Genomic DNA, 10,990 nt, shown 5'->3' on the forward strand with positions numbered 1-10,990 from the left:
TAACTGAGCACATCTCTCCGTTCTCCTTGCAAGTAAAATTCAAAACTGTTGTCTTTGCCTCATTTGTTTTTCTCGTGTTTCAGGTATTTTGAACCTAACATTTTGGTCCTTCGAGCCGGATTCCAACACACCTGAAGGGTCCAGTGGGTGAGGCTGAACCTCAGGAAAGACCGTGGCCACGGCAGGCCGCCTCAAAGCGACCTAAGATACCCTTTCCGGGACTGGGCTTCGGCTCACTGCTTGGATCCTGACGGTTGACGGAATTCCAGGAGGAAAGACAACAGTGGTGAGCATGTCTTTAATTCAAAAGTGTGTGTGTGATGATGATTGTCGGGGACTTAATGTAAAAATTGCGATAGACACTAAGGCGGTGTTTTGGGAGAGAGGAACCCGAAAATCCTCTGTGAGACGCAATGAGAAACAAACCCTGTGAATACTAGTCAATGGCAGGCAAACAAGAGTACTAAGGGAAGTACCAAGGCAGGGCAAGGGAGTCCTGGCCACGTGAAAAAGAAATTAAGTCACGACAAATCATCCAAAAGAGTGATTGTGAGTGTGAAAGGATTGTTAAATACCGCTAGGTATTTTCAATCATACCAAAGCAGTGGGGCTGTAAGTGATAAGGCCCTGGTGGATGCAGAGGCAAGACTCTCCACTCCAAAGAGTTGAAGTGAGAAGTACCACAACGGTTTGATTAATTATCACCCCACTGAGATCAACATTCCAGTTTTAGGTCACCCTATGTGCAAGACTGGACCAAATTCTTAATAATAAAAAATAAATAAATAAATAAATAAAACAACTGTAAATTAGGATAAGGTTAACTCGTAAAATGAAAAAACAAAAAAAAAAACATAACAACAAACAGAGAGAAAAGAAGAGCTAAAAGTTAAAACCTAATTCTCCAAAAATGTGGACAAGTAAAAGCAAACAAAGGCCCAGAGATGAATTGCGGTGTAAGGACTGGAAATTCCTCGAAGAACAAAATCCAAAGAAACTCACTAATCTAGATAAGCAGATAACTGATTATGGATTCAAAGGACAGCTAAACTCACAACAAATTGTTGCCTCAGAGGTGAGACCTGGTTAAACTTAGCCATAATTAAGTGGGTTATACTTAGCCATTGATTAAGTAGGTTATAACTTAGCAGTATTTAAGTTAAGAAAATAGGAAATTGTGTTTGTGTGTGAATGGAGGACTAAGCCATTGAAAGAGTTGATAGGAGAACTCTGCTAGTCCTGTGTTTTCTTATTTTGCCTCATAAGAAATCGAAGTACTGGTGATCAGGGGACAAAGGATGGGTTTCATCCCTTAAAACTAACACTGCTGTGCAGATAGTGCACAGTAGAAGGCCGTGTTAGTGTCCTCCCTTTGACTGTGTGCCAGAGAACCTTTCTGTGAGACCACATAGTACAAAATGCCGCTGTTCAAGAAAAAGGATGCCGAACTTGAGGAGGATGAAAAGTTTGTGGAAGGAGATGCAGAAGGTTCGGGGAAAATAAGTCAGGAAAGGTGGAGAAGAAAGTTGAATCTTTCAGGCAAACTCTGCACTACAGATATTCTGGAGTTGCAGACAAACCTGGAAATTGAGAAAGTAAGTGAGAGACATATAGATGGAACAAAGTAAGTTGAGAGACATAGATGGAACAAAGTAAGTTGAGAGACATATAGATGGAACAAAGTAAGTTGAGAGACATAGATGGAACAAAGTAAGTTGAGAGACATAGATGGAACAAAGTAAGTTGAGAGATATAGCCATAGGAAAGGCACAAAACAGATGACGGAGAACCACATGACTGCCAAGAATTAGCTGAACAAACTGCAAAAAGTAGAAGTGATTTAGATCAACCTTTAAAAGCTGGAGCATTTTTGTTTGTAGACGGCTCATCAAAGAAAAATGAGCAACCTTAAAAGAAGAATCTATGTATGACCAGCAGGAAAATCTATCCTACCAGAAAATCTGTGTAAATATGCTGCTATATTGAGTCATGGTGTAACACATGTCTCAACAGGAGGGGATGGTAGGACAGATACAGCAGCATTATACAACCTATGGATTTAATTCTTATTCAAGATTTTTTTGTAGAACATGTCTGACGTGTGCAAGACATAATTCACAGGGAAATCTGAGACCAAGGAGAGGAAAATTTCCTGCTCCCCAATATCCATTCCAAACTATAAATATAGACTTTGTAGAATTAAATAAAAGTGAAGGAAAAAAAAATTACTGTAATAATGGTACTCATTTTGTAAATCAAGTTGTTAAAAAGATCACTGTTGTGTTTCATATTGACTTAAAACATCATTGCTCCTATCATCCTCAGAGCGCAGGCTTAGTTGAAAGAACTAATGGCACTATTAAAAATAGACTGAAGAAATGCATGGAAGAGACGGGGAGACGTGGACACAATGTGTTGATTTGGCTAAGCTCTATATAAACATTACAAGCACCGCAGGCCTAACTCCTTATGAGATCTTATTTGGAAGACCGTACAGGCTTCCTCAGTTCACAAACTACTGGGAGACAAATGATGAGTCTAATCTAGCTGATTACATGAGAAAAATGTTAGAAAAACAAAAGCAAGGTCATGAAACCGAGACGCCCTCTGTCTCCCAACAGAACGGTGGAGCCAGGCGATTGGGTCCTAGTGAGAAGCGTAAAAAAGAAACACTGGTATTCTCCTAAGTGGGAAGGACCCTACCAAGTTCTTTTGTCTACACCTACTGCTGCTAAAATAGCTGAAAGATCAACCTGGGTACACCTCACTCATTGCAAGAAGGTCATTTCTGTTGAAAACTCCGACCGGGAAGGTGATGCAAAGTCTGATAATAGGGTGGACTTAGACGAATAGAGTCTGGGTAGACCCGAAAGTCAGTGAAGTTTTAAGAGCCGCCGACTCACTTAGGGAGGCTACCTCAACAGGTTATGGTCCATAAATAGTGTACCGATTTCATAAACATCACAAGGACAGCAACAATAAACAAAAGATAATTTAAAAAAGAAGAAAAAAAGAGAGAGAAATACAGAGGATTGGCTAGGCTAGTATGCTAGCCTCGGTGCTAACTGTAATCATAGTATTCCTGATAATCACAATAGCTATACAAAGTCTCCAACTCAGTTGAAACCGAATAAGTTCAAATGATTCCCAAGTGGCTACAGAGTGCAATTAAATGTTTGGGAGTGTGTTTTTTCTTCATATGCGTGTTTTTATTTGTATGGTTACCAAAATACGGCATGACAAGCGAAGTGCAAATAACAACCTAAAGGACCAATGTGGCAACAGCAGGTCAGCTCTTATGCTGTATTTGACCTGGAAGCTTTTCATTCACCTGAAGCTCACCACCTCCATTATTTCAGCTTCACTTCTTTAACACCTCTTTAATAGCTTGTTCGTCCTGAAAGTAGTTTTGATACAATTTTCAATGCAAAACGAAAAACTGTTCTTACTGTAAAATGATGTATGTTTTTTGTCTGTTGGAAAGTTCATTTGTTGCACCCTGCTGCTCATGCATGCATTATAGTGTTCTGAAGTTGTGTCTCTGTTATTTATTTTATTTCTGGTGGTGTGGAGATGAGAGACTGTTTGATACATTGCCTATGAGAGCTACAGGACTATGTGCTTAGTAACACTTCTTATGCTAATTTCTGTGTTCCCTACGTCGGCTGATCAATTAGTCACTCACACGCATGGATTTATGCCTGAACAGTGACATCGTAATAAAAGATCTACATGGTTATCGGAAAATGTTCCTACGTATATTGATGCTATCGGTGTTCCACGCAGTGTTCCAGATGAGTATAAATTAGTGGATCAAGTAGCTGCTAGTTTTGAATCTTCTATTTGTTGGTGGTGTACAATAAATAAGAATGTAGACAGGATCAACTACATCCATTACAATGTTCAACGTTTAGGAAATTGGACTCAGAGCGGTTTTGAGGCTGTTCATAGCCAACTGTCGGCTACTTCCCTTATGGCATTCCAGAACAGGATCGCAGTGGATATGTTGTCAGCTGAGAAAGGTGGTGTGTGTGTGTGCTGTGTTTGGAGATCAATGTTGCACCTTCATTCCTAACAACACTGCGTCGGATGGGAGTCTCACACTGGCCATAGAAGGCCTTCGCACCCTGAACAGCAAGATGAAGGAGCACTCAGGAGCAAAGACCGCGATGTGGGACGAATGGATGAATGTGTTTGGGAAGTATAAAGCATTGGTTACATCTATCCTGATTTCTGTAGCTGTTTTTGCTGCAATCTTTACCTTGTGTGGATGTTGTTGTATTCCCTGTCTGCGTTCTCTTATTAACCGCCTTATCACCACAGCTATCGCTCCCATGGAAAACCGTATGGCCGAGTTGTATCCCTTAATCAGCAGACAAGAGCTGGATTTGACTACAGACTCTGAAGACTATGAGGGAATTGAGCTAATTTTCCCCTGAGTGTAAATGTATTTGTGTTCATAAACATGACTTCTGGAATCTACTGGAAGAGGTTGTTAAATGATTATGAGAATTTGAAGCAAATATGTGATAAACAGGAGGGAAATGTTAGATCCATTATATTAAAGTTATCTCTTATTTGCTTTTGCCTTGTTATATTCTTTATTCTCGTTATATTGTTTCTCATTATTTAATGTTTCCTATTATTTGCTAATGCTTAATGTTCATGATGCTTGATATGTCAACTCGAACTTCTCTGGTCAAGGGCGACAGAAATGTGGCTGCTGTTGGAGAAGTGGCATTGACTGGAGACAGAGCTGCAGGGCATGACCCAGGAGGTGGGTTAGGGTTAGGCCTGACCCAGGAGGTGGGTTAGGGTTAGGGCCTGACCCAGGAGGTGGGTTAGGGTTAGGGCCTGACCCAGGAGCTGTTCTTTTAATCTGTCTGATATGGAAGAATGTGCTGTTTGCGAGCTAAGCTAATCAAATCAGTGAAGGCCTACATATAATCTCACCATTATGGTTTACAGTCTTTTGCTTTGTTTGTGACCTGCTATCTTGTGTTTTCCCCTCCCTTAGACACATTTGACTTCTGTAACTAGGAACCTCCTAATTTCAATAAAAGAAGGATGGCAGGAGGTGTGCGTCAGAACGTGTTGGAGATCTGTAACTGAGCACATCTCTCCGTCCTCCTTGCAAGTAAAATTCAAAACTGTTGTCTTTGCCTCATTTGTTTTTCTCGTGTTTCAGGTCGTTTGAACCTAACAATTACATTAACTTACAATGGCAAAAAATTACTGTTGAAATTTAATGCAGAAGGCTGCAAATAAAGAGAAGAAATGAATGCCAGTGATTTGTTTTTTTTTTTATTTGAATTTGAATTTTGCATGTGTGCAATAATAAATTATATATTGTATTGTGTTAAGATTTGCTTGTTCCATGTTCAGTTGTTGAGCAAAACTAGTTTGGGTCCATATCAAAAGGTTCCAACGTATAGCTGGAGGAAGATTTTTTTCAATAAATATCAATGTTGGCCCGTGACTTTGTCCCAGTTTTGAATTTTGGCCCACTGGCTATTTGAGTTTGACACCTCTGCTATAGATTGTATTTACTCTCACTCACTGTCCTGAAGTAGCTTCTGAGCTCTCAGTGACAGATCATTCTGTTGTATTCAAGGTTAGCATCTTCTTTACAGGATAGTGAAGGTCACTGGCTGGCCGGTGACCTTCACTTCCTCGTGCCTGATATACCTCTCAGTACAAATGTCTCATCAGGGTGGGTGCTGGTGCTGCGTGAACTGTTGCTGTGTTGGTGTCACTTCACCACTTCATTTCAACACAAGTCATCTGACTCTCCTGCGTGTCCGTTCTAAGCATTGACATTAAAGAGGTTCAGAAAAACATATTTTATCTCAAACATATTTTTCAAGCTACACAATAGATTGAAATCTGAAGAAATGAATCCTGTGACTGATTTACAAAGAACAGCTTCACAAATATGAATCAATCTATTGTTGTTACACATTGTGAAGGCAACACATTAGCGGTGCTTAAATGATCAAGGAGATACGAACTCTAGCCAAACATCTGTGTTCTTCTGTTGATGTCTTCTGCCTGGTGTACCCACATCAACGAGGTCTGGCCCCTCTGAGTCCCAAACTGACACAAACCCAATTAACCAACCATCTTGACCCGGAGAAAAAATACAGACAACAGTTCCAACATTTCCACCAGAAGGACCACACATGGCGATACCACACACCTAAAGCACAGAAAAAAATGGGACAAAAAACAGCAGAACCATGAACGTCACAGAGTTTTATATTAATTTCAAAAGTCTGATGATTTGTTCCCTTTTACTTCACATTTGTGCAAAGGAGGACAGATTTGGATAAAAGCTCATAACAACTAAATGAGCCTTAAAACAGTCATAAATCATGGACATACATGGAGTAAACAAAAAGATTTTGAAACCAACTTAATTATTGAGGCTGTCTGTAAAAAAATTTAGCCTGCTAATAAAAATGTATTTGGAGGAAATGTCACTGTAACACCCGTTTAGGATTAAATTCATACTTACTGCTGCTCCAGGGATTCCAAATGGAGCCCCCTGGAACGACGAGGTAATTCCAGATCAAGACAACTACAATAACAATGACAGTGACAAGAATCACCAACACAACAGCAACAGCGATGCCTGCCATCAGTCCCATATGGTTCAAAGAAAATTAGCATGGTGACGCCTTCAGAGGGACGTTCAGGTATGAGAATCTAGGTGTAAATAATACTCACAGTTACACCCGAGGAGCCTGCCTTGATAGAACAGGGGGTCGACAGTGAGGCGGACGTTTCTAGGGAGCTCCTGTAATCTGCTCTCTACAATCACCAGATCAGGATCAAAGGTGTGATGCATCACCACCAGAATTACTGCTTTATTATCTGGAGACATAGAAAAGACCAGGGTGACTCAGGAAGGTAAGTTTCACTTTCACTTCTGCTTTAACAACTTTGAATCTTCATGTTACATTTAGTTCCATCACATTCACACTTAAGTTGCTACCTGGGAGTCCCTCCAGGGCCTCGTCAATGTCTGTTTTGATTCGGGATTTGACTGGACATGTGGGAATGTGTATTTCTACATGTGTGTTGATTTTGCTGCTGCCCAGAAATCACACAGAAAAAAAAAATAAAGTAGACCATTAAATTATAGCTTAGTAAGTGTTCTTGTTTTACAGTGTAATCCCTCATATTGAATAACACTAAAAAACAAAGTAGTTGGGCCTACGTTCCATGATGCTATACTTTTAGATGTTATTTATGTCATAGTTCACTTTAGACAGAAACGTACCATGACCATCTTGCCGTCCTTGATCTCTCTGACGAACGTGGTCTCTTTGCCGTCCCACTTTTGGACGTGGACCAACTTGTCTCCCTCCAGAGACACTGTAGACTGAGAGACACAACACATGGTGACCGTACTGAAAAGTGTGGCCAATTAATCTTGATTACTCCAGAATATGCCGATCTGAGATGATTGAAAGTGTTTGTTCTTACTTTACAGTTCCTGTCGTCGGCGGTGGTTTCATCAAACTCCTCCCCCAGCTTGAAGGAGATCTCTGTGTTTTTGAAGGTGCTCTGGGTGCGAACACCACCACTTATCGCCCTCCAGGCTGATGATGACGGTCGGTTTGGTCATGTTCCCGACCTGTCGGGTGGCGAAGCCCACGCCTGGGACATGACATATGAAGCACATTTCAACACTGAGATCAAAGAAAAAGAGCAAAGCAAAAGGTAGAAGCACATTACTGACCGAGGGCTTTCATGTAATCATCAAAGTTCTCGCTCTCCACCAGTTTCCAGGTTGCACAGAAGGCGTCGACCATGGTGATGGTTTTTCAGAGACCAAGTATTCTGAAGAGCACAGTGAGTGAGCTGCGGTCGTTCAAGTTTCCCCCCAGTGTGTTATTATTCCGCGCCTTATTATTATGCATGCAGGTGGGCAGGGCCACGGGTCCCATTGGCTCAGGAGATTTTTGCTCTGTTCCTTATTGGACGGTTAAATTGGGTCACGGTCCTACTGACCCGTAGAGAGGTGGGGAAAAGCTAAATTAGCTCATTTGTATGCGCGATGATGTAATTACTCTAATTCCTGCAGCCAGCTCAGGTTGATGTGGTGCTAAAAAGGAGAAATTCTCCATTTTAAAGATGACCCCAAAAAAATCCAACTACAACAATGAAAAGCATGTTATAATGATGCTACCGGCAGAAGAGTAGTCTTCAAATCCCCATGAATCATTTCCTCATGTCCCGGCCCCCCCTCTCCAGTTAGCCCGGTGCCACCCGATCGGAATGTGTCCTGTTGGGGGTCGTCGGTGAAGCAGAATCACTTTGTTTGACAGCTCTTTGTCCTGAGTTGCATTACTGACCCCACCACCACCACCACCACTGCAATTACTTCATGCTTCACATGCACGGTAACGACTGTCCTTAAGTGTGTGTGTGAGAGTGTGTGCATGTGTAAGTTCCGCTTTCTCACACAAAGTCAGTGTTTATGGAGGTACGCACAGACACAGATGAGTGATTGTGACTCTTGATTGGGCAGTTTATGGTCGTTCATTTAAGTTGGACTCAGGGGAGGTTTTTTGATAAACTGTCATGAGCATTAAGCTTGGAGCTGATGTTGTGTTTTAAAGGTTGATGTGTATTTTTTGTGGAGCAGCTTCTGACACACTGGGATTGTCAGTATTTCCAAAAGTCTCCTTCTGGTTAGTTTTTTAATTCTACTTGTAATGCATCATAAAAGTAATTTTAAAATACCACTGACCGAGCTGCCAAATTCAAAATCCTGTTTTGGTTTAGTTTTGAGGAAATATACTTCAAATCTGCACCTCTTCTCATTTTCTTTTTAGCACCTTTGTTTCTTGAAGGATCTCCTGTTGATTCACTTCTTTTGAACAACTTCATTTCCTCTGTACTTCATCTGAGAACAGGGCATGCAGACATTAATCATACCTGTAGGCTGGAGCTCTACTCAGCAACAACAGCTGGTGTCTGCAAACCTGCATCGGTGAAGGAGCTCTGGTGCCCCCTGCTGGTCAGTGGCAGAAGTGTCTCCTAATTTGGGGTTGAATTAAAAGGTCCCCGATATTAATAACACCAATTGTACAAATAATACTTTAAAGTCTTCACCACTGAGTTGACTCCGAGAAACATTGTTTGAAATAGCTTTTAATTTCATACTTACAGTAAACACACTTTGTTATTTAATGCTACAAAACCAAAGGTGTCATTGAAAAGAACAAGAAAAAAGGAAGAGAATGAAAAAGGTAATTAAAACGATTAAAAATGAATGAAATTCTATTAAATATGCAGCCTCCTATTTGCTCATCAACCAAAATATGCTTCTAAATGAAATATTTGGACTACATTTACTTATTTAACAGGTAATACAATATAGGAATTAAAACATTTCTTAACAAAAAACCTCTGCACATACAAGAACAAATAAACCAAATAAAAACAGACAAACAAATAAAAAAGTTCTTGGCTGCTATTATTTGAGCTGTGATGGTTGTGTTGGTGCTGACATGGTCACAGCTGGAGGATGGTTACATTCTCACAGTGCTGTAGGTCACATTGGGATCACCTTCATCACCAAAATCCTGAAGGAAAAAAAACGAAACAGAATTGACAACCAAACAAACTGATTCGTTTTTGTTTGAACTCCTTTGGTGGATGATGTTGACTTCAAATCCATCATGGACAAATGTGAAAATAATGAAGGTGGGTCAAAAATCAAAAAAATAACCCTAAATCTTTTATAAATGTATTCAGTTATGTACCAAAACCAAGGCTGAACATATTTTAGCATCTGTGAAAGCTTCTGTGAAGGCAAACAAGGACCCGTTATGGTTGTACCTGGGCTCCACCGTTGGTGCTCTTGTAGCTGATGGAGGCGTAACAAATGTTCTCCTCATTTTTGACCTAAAGAGACGAAAATGTGCGAATCAGTTCTGCATTAAGAAGTTTCCTCCTAAGGGGTCACACTTTATCTCTCATTTTCTACACTTTGACAGACTTTTTTTCAACTTCTCTTTCTTTGAGAAAGAGAAGTCGAAAAAGCTCCCCCAAGAGATCTTTTGTGGTTCAGAGTTTGGCTGCTCAAGTTTTTGAAATATTTTTCAAAATGTTCCTGTGCATACAAAAAGTCTGTCCGAACCTTTTTAATGTGTTATTGTGCTATGGAGGAAAAAAGCATCTTCCTCAACTCTTCTGGACTCAAGTGCCCGAACCAAATCAACCCAGGCGACAGTGGAACAACAGCATTAAAGAGAGGACAGAGATGAGGTTTATGCTCTTGGTGCTGGTTGGGTTCTTAGTGGAACACTTTAGATAAAACCAGGGAATCATAATGACGCCAAGGCACATTATGATTATGATTATTGTGGACTTGCACATCATTTTACACTGACATTTCATTAACATCATGAAACTTACCAGTGCCTTTTCTCCGTTTATATATGAAAACTGTGAGGCAACCGATGGTGAGGACAACTAAAGCGGCTGCTGCAAAGAGGTTCCGCCACCACAGACCTGGAAGATAATGGAGATATTTGGTTCTCATTCATACAACATAATAATTAATGAATCTGGATCTTATCCCCCAAACTGGTTACTATGGTTACTATGTAGAAAAAGGACAAATGGACTTTACGGTTATTAAAGGATTTTCCATTATAAATGTGCATGACTCCCCTCTTTAGGCTGTAACCTGCCTATAATCATTACATGAGGAAGACCTCTTCATCATCAGGACAGGACTTTAGACGACTGCATTGGTTTAACTGGGAGAAATGGGACAGCCCATAACAGTCGATGATCTCATCGAATTCAGGTGATTCAAGTAAAATCACCACAAACCAACATGTGTTGTTTTTCCTGTCGTGTTTCACCTCTTTATTTTAGCTTGTTCCTCTGGTTGTTCCTGTATTAATAATCCACAACAAACCTTTTAAAATCAGCTTGGATCAGAAATATTTCACTGACAATTTAG

At 40.4% G+C, this 10,990-nt stretch overlaps 2 long non-coding RNA genes and 1 pseudogene across 2 annotated transcripts; 1 reads left to right on the forward strand and 2 right to left on the reverse strand.

The window, feature by feature from the left end:
- Nucleotides 1–3,226: 3,226 nt before the first annotated feature.
- Nucleotides 3,227–5,150, forward strand: LOC130521014 (uncharacterized). The gene is made up of 2 exons (XR_008949154.1): nt 3,227–4,777; nt 4,837–5,150. It is a non-coding gene; the product is annotated as an uncharacterized LOC130521014 (long non-coding RNA).
- A 132-nt stretch (nt 5,151–5,282) lies between these two features.
- Nucleotides 5,283–9,052, reverse strand: LOC130521012 (fatty acid-binding protein, brain-like; annotated as a pseudogene).
- Nucleotides 9,053–9,145: 93 nt separating this feature from the next.
- LOC130521013 (uncharacterized) lies at nt 9,146–10,971 on the reverse strand. Its single transcript, XR_008949153.1, has 2 exons — nt 10,435–10,971; nt 9,146–9,921 (listed from the first exon to the last, which is right to left on the reverse strand). It is a non-coding gene; the product is annotated as an uncharacterized LOC130521013 (long non-coding RNA).
- Nucleotides 10,972–10,990: the final 19 nt, after the last annotated feature.

The sequence above is a fragment of the Takifugu flavidus genome, unplaced genomic scaffold (genome assembly GCF_003711565.1).
Source record: "Takifugu flavidus isolate HTHZ2018 unplaced genomic scaffold, ASM371156v2 ctg640, whole genome shotgun sequence".
Taxonomy (NCBI): domain Eukaryota; kingdom Metazoa; phylum Chordata; class Actinopteri; order Tetraodontiformes; family Tetraodontidae; genus Takifugu; species Takifugu flavidus.